Source organism: Tachypleus tridentatus, chromosome 11 (assembly GCF_004210375.1).
Source record: "Tachypleus tridentatus isolate NWPU-2018 chromosome 11, ASM421037v1, whole genome shotgun sequence".
NCBI lineage: Eukaryota > Metazoa > Arthropoda > Merostomata > Xiphosura > Limulidae > Tachypleus > Tachypleus tridentatus.
Genome location: NC_134835.1, coordinates 97348959 through 97355769, shown reverse-complemented (window position 1 = coordinate 97355769; position 6811 = coordinate 97348959).

Here is a 6811-nt window from a genome sequence, read left to right as displayed (position 1 = left end):
GAACACGCATCAAGTATAGTGAAATAACTCTAAGGATGCCCTGGAAAGAGTTTTATTAGAGAAGTTGCCAAGAGTACCCGTGAATTATAGAAAACATTGGTGCCATGTTGCTCTTGTTATTTCTGGTTACCATACTTGTTATTGAGGTAAAATGTCGTGAACTGTAAGAGAAATAAAAAGTCAGATCACACCTATCAAGTGTTTTCTTATTAAAGTAGGCTGAATTCCAATTCATTTCATCATCAAATGTTGAATGTAAATAAAATTAAAGGGAAGAAGATATAATTTTACAACAGTGGTATAGCTTTGTTATAAATAAAATATTCTTCGTTTGAGTTACATTTTAATCTTAAAATACAATATACTTCATACCATATAAAATGAAAACAAATGCTTCAGCATAGAGAAAAAAAAATCAAAGTTTTAAAGCTCTATAGGCAAAGAAAAGATCATCTGAACTGTTCAACAAATTAGATTAAATGTATAGTCATTATATGACAGGTAAATATAAAAAATATAAATCGTTAGTTTACACTACCCATCTTACTTATAAAATAGCTTTATTCTTACCAGAAAAAGCATAGCCAATCTTTATTGCATAGAAGCATGACTTTAATAAATGAATGATTGGTTCGAATTTCGTTTAAAGCTACACGAGGGCTATCTGTGCTAGCCGTCCTTAATTTAGCAGTGTAAGACTGGAGGGAAGGCAGCTAGTCATCACCATCCATCGCCTACTCTTGGGCTACTCTTTTAACAAATAGTAGTGGGAGTGACCGTCGCATTATAACGCCCCTACGGCTGAAGGGCGAGCATGTTTGGTGAGACACAAAATCGAACCCGCGACTCTTAGATTACGAGTCATGTGCCTTAATCATCTGGCCATGTTGGCCATAATTAAGAGATAGCAAAAACTGAGCAGTGTATAATATGATTATCAAGCGAAGTTCTTTGAGGTATTGTAATTTTTTGTAGTCGGCTACGCTATTCTCGTATTACATAAGATTATTTTGTGTCAGAAGTTAGTTATTACATAAAATTGTTTTAAAAGTACGAGGTTTTTCTTTCTTTTTACTGAATATTTCTTTTAGATATTGTTTTTTGTCAATAACAAAGCAGTGTTTAACTTTATTTTAAAGGGGTTGTACGATAATATTTAACCACATGTCATAGAAATAGTAAATAGTGTCTACAAATTTAACGATTTTAAGGAATTTTGTGAGCTCAGTTGTGATATTAATGTGACGAAGCATGATTTAGCGTGTAAGTTTAAATATATATATGCAAGAACATGTAACTTACGAATGTGCATTTTTGTATGAATTTTGACGATGGGACCAATAATAAGTATTGCAATGAAGAAGGTAAATATTTTCATCAAATTTATTATATGTAAAGTAAACGTATCTATTCGTTTGGAGAAGGAAGAAATGAGAAGATATTAATATACACACTCATATCAAGTTTTTTTTTTTCAAAGAAGCAAACACCCTATTGTTTCCAATTAACATTCTCGAGGGTGTTACAAACTGCAAAAGTGAGCACTAATTTTAGTATATGTGCAGTTTCAGATTATAATTTTCACATTGATTTGTTGTTTTAAATGGTAATAAGTATGTGTTTGTTCTTCTTTTATATTTTTTCAAATATACATTACAGCAATAAAAGTGAATTATTTATTGGATTACTACTGCTGTCACACAAGGTAAGCTCTATAAAAATATCAGCCTTGATTGCTTGCAACTGAGTGCCTAAGGTCTTGAATAAAGTCAAGCTTATGTGGTACGTGCAAACAAATGCAAAGGATTAAGAATGGAGATAATGCTGAATATAAAATATTCACAAATAGTTGTTAAAATAAATTCATGTTTTTGTAGACGATTCTATAAATATCCAGTTTAAAGTCAATTAGTAAATTACTTCACAATCATCATAAGTAATGATAATTTAACAATAAGCTTATTAGTGACTATAATACAACCTGCCCATCCCAATACGTAGCAGTTTATGGGTTCATTTGTTACGGTTAAAATGTAGTTGTTATGTCATAATGGTTTGAGACTAGCTAACATAGTCCACAAACTTACCATATTCATATGTTTCTGTCACATATGCTAATGAAAACTTTATTTACCAGCTTTTTCCTACATCAGTAGTTAGATTCCCATTCAGGACACACGATCTAATTGGGTGCCTTAGGAGAGGGTGGAAAGAAGAGTGATGTCATCAAAGGTGTTGCTAGACCGTCATAATTTATGATTACATAATAGTACCACAAAGTAGAGAATACATGTATATTCATGTCTATAATTAATTAATTAAATCATTTATAATTTAATCGTAACAAAAATACATTTAAGAATAACGCATTTATAATTAATTGAACATAAAAGGTTAATACAATAATTAAAATCTATTGGTTAAAGATATTCAGTATTAAATTATTACATTTCCTGTTCTGAAAGGACTATATATTACTCAATCAGATGCATACAATACATAACATAGATTTATATCACCACAAGAAAGCATTATAATGTGTTAATTAAACTTACGCTTTTATTAATGTGATTTTATACAACAATTTACATCTTTAATAAAACGTTTACTTTGCAATAACACGTTTATTAATTTGTGTTTATACAACAAAATAATTCACGCATGCCATTTTTCTCTTTTTATTTTATAGAAGTAGACTTTCACATACTTAATTACTATTATTGTAACAATTTTCATAGAATTTTAACAAACATACTGTGACAATACTTTCACATATAATCAATGTCTAGATATAATTGTGCTAAAACTATTATTTTACATATTATAACATCTGTACTAATACAATTTGCATCAAAGAAATATTATAAATGGATGACTTACTCTTTATCTGTCCATTTACTCTGTAGCCATTATCACCTCCAAATCCACACAAATATTGTGAAAGTGTGGAATGCATAACTTCTTTCAATTTTCTATAGGACATTTACTGTTTAACTTGCACAAATCATACATATTTAGATGAACGATTGCCCTATAGTTAAATATAATAAATGCACAACATCCTGATTATTATTATTTACAATACTAGTACTTTCAGACTGTATAAGAGATTATCAAGAAATTGTGGCTTATATTTGGTAGATTGTACATGTGGTTCTTTATTTTCTGTTATAAGTTTATAAAACTATTGAACCCCTATCTGATGTGAAACCAGAACGCGCATATAAACAGTTATTGTAAACAGAAGGGATTGCAACAGCGCGTGATTAAATATAAAGGTTTCTTCTACAGCACTTTGGATATGTTGACGTCATCAATATACAGTTTACCAAGTCATTAAAGGACCCCGACCATCTTAGTTAAGAAATTGAGAAGTTTAGAAAAAGCATCAGATTAGAATTGTCAAACTTGATGCTGTTTAACTTCAATTCACATGTATATAATCTGGATAAAGACTTTTAAAAATTACAAAGGTCGCCAAGTGGTCACACACACATAAAGTACATAAACCCACTACCGAAATACTGAAGTAATTATGATATACACTTCAAACAACCTAAGAAGAGTGAACAGTCACAGGCTAGAGTGTTGATATTAAAGATCACTGACTATCTTGGTTAAGAAAATATACACATTTAGAAAAACAATAGGTATAGAATGACCAAGTCTACTTCACAACAATGGACTAGCTAGTCTGAGGACTTGAAATAAAGCCAGTTTATTAAAGTTTTTGGTAACATGAATTATATAAATAAGTGTTGTCACATATTATTATATAAATAAAAGATCATCAGTTATTATAATCAATGTACAAATTAATAGTAAACTCTACAAAAGATTAATATTCATCGCTATTTTAAACGCATATTTTAAACATCGCTAAATGCATTTAATTGTACCAAAATTATAATCTTTATTGATCTAAACACAATATGTGTAATAATGAATTCTAGATGTCTGTACCATACTTTAATTTCTTCGTTCATAGCATAAGTGTATGAGTGAAAAAAGTTTCCATGTTTTGTGAACTCTTAATATAATATATGTGGATAAACAGTAAGTTATTCATTTATTATTTTTGATTTATTATTACTGATTTGCGATATACTACAGAATAAGTAATGGAAGAAATTTTGTATGACATGATTTGGTACTTTGGGTTACTCTTGTTTGACTGAATGGTGGGATTTGACTACATTTATTACTTGCGTTCCTACGACACCAGTGTGAGGAGCATATTTTATCGGTAACACAACGATAGCCATTAGGCCACATATGGTCCAGAAATCGTTGTATGAACCACGCCTATCAGCTACAATAGGAAAGGCAGAACGACTTAACAAAACACACTCAGTAACTAGATTTCGTTCACTTTAAAACTGTGTGAATAAGAACTCAAGTGAAATAGAACAGGATGTAAAAAATCTTATTTCTAACAGGAATTATTATCTTATATCGGCATTGTCGTTATTTTTACTCCTACCTTATTCAATTCATATAATTTAAATTATTTTTAAAAACAATTTTTGATAGTTTGCCCAAGTAATAGAAACTTTCCTTAAGGTACTGTTTATGTGCAATATTTCCTAGTTTTTATTTCATGCTCAGGAACACAAACTTTTATAAAACCAAGTTATCTATGAAGACAATATCTATGTGCTATTCTGTTAATTAGTTCAGCAGAATTGTAAAAGGCGACAATGAGAATGTTTTTCTTGCAATCAAGATTTTAGCAGAATAACTTCTTGATTATCATAATTTAAAACTTTGTTACTCAAGTCTGATGATAGGAGGCTATGAGAACTTACAGAAACTTCTGTCTAGTATTTATGTGTTTTCTACTTATGTAAATGTTCAGAAAGCTAAGGCACATAAATAAATATTGCCACTACATTTAGCCTTTGTTGATGATAAACACTAATCTTATACATTTATATGATAATGTTTGAGTACTTTAATGAAACAGTCGGACACAATGCTCTATATATTTAATTATACGATTAATCTTGCTGTCGCAATTTCATAACACATTAAGCAGTTTCACTTTCAACTGTATCTTGTTTTATGTGGTTAATACATATGTAAAATTTTAGGAATATTCATTAGACCAATTAACAAATATAGCGTTAATTTTTCTCCAACAACCTTCTGAAATAGTTCTATGGAAATTTTATTATTGAGTTGTTTCCTTGTACGCGTTTATGTTGTATCAAATATTTATTTATTCGCAATTAGGCAAATACGGCTGACCGTTAATTCACGCAATTAATATTTTAAGCACTAAACATCATTAAGATATTTACTGAAGGATACTGAATTTTGTTATGACTTATCTGTATTAGTTTTTAGTGAAATTCAAATATTACGTTAAGATGTAACTTTATCCCCATTTTTATTATCTGTTGCCGGTACTTTCAAGTCAAGGTAGAAAATTGTTTATGATACCTTTAGCGACGTAAGCTTCAAATAATTTCATGTTTTCAGAGTATACTGATATCAACATGATGCATTAATTTCTACACATCTATTATTAGTTATTCAAAGAATAACGATTTAAATATATATTCTCCTGTTACACTAGTATTCATAATACAAACTTCATGTCAATTATGATTCATTCTAATTACGTATTTAATTCTTTAGAATATTACCAATTGACACATGCGTCTACTACATAACCTTACAAAACAAAAAGTTACGAATATGTTTTAGTTTTTTCCGCTTTGCCAGTGTTGTATTTTTCTACTAGGTAGATATTCCAAGACCAGTGAAAACTAGTTCCTTCTCCAAATTCAGCGCTATTATTTAAAAACAATGATATCAATTTAAGAAAAACTTGGACTTAAAATACTAGAGAGTGGGAAATTCTTACCATAACTAATAGACCTCAGAAGTAACAGTTATGATGATGGTAACAAAGATGTTGAGCTTGCGAATCATCGAGTGTTACAGCTACTAAGATAACACATAGATCTGCTGAAAAAAACAACCCATGAAGAATGTGAAAAAGTGTATGTTTTATATCAAGTCGTTCGAACTATGGTTACAAGTACTTATAAGTATTGAAAATGGTTATGTTTCTTGTATTAGGATAAATATGTTTGACCGACCGTGTGTTAGTTTTCGAAAATTAGCCAATTCATTTTGAAACGGTGCATTAGAAACGGTGCTTCACTATTACGCCCTTTTATTTTTCCCATAATTTTATGTTTTTTAAATGTTTTATTTAAATTTAAATTACCTTTTATATATGATCTAAAAAGGGTTAAGTGATCACTATAAATCATTTATTTATCGTTCTGGTTGTCAAACAGTATTTCGTTTTTTAACGTATTTCTCTTTTCAGCAGAATGAGGATTAATAGGAGTTGAATCGTAATTATTCGACTGTTATGTGAAATATGTACAACATGAGTTTAATAATAATAATGAGAAATACAGTATATTAACAAAACATCAAGAAATACAACGAAGATAATCGTTTAAGTCGAGATTTTTAAAATGTTTATCAGTTTTTTTTATTTAAGAAAGACAGAATATCATGCTACTGCTAGCGTGTTCAGGATGACTAAATGGTAAAATTTATGGACTTAAAATATTAACAATTGCAAAGTATATTCCCTTTGGGTAGATTTTATTTATCGCGCTAATATTATCGAGACAACTTCCAATTTTCTAAATAAAAACGATTTAGGGTATTCTGAGCTATAAGTTAACAGTTAAAATTTAAAACATTTAAAGAGAAACAAAAAAATACAAAAAAGAGCCACGTTTTTTTGGCAAATGTAGTATATGTTTCTGCCTATACTAAC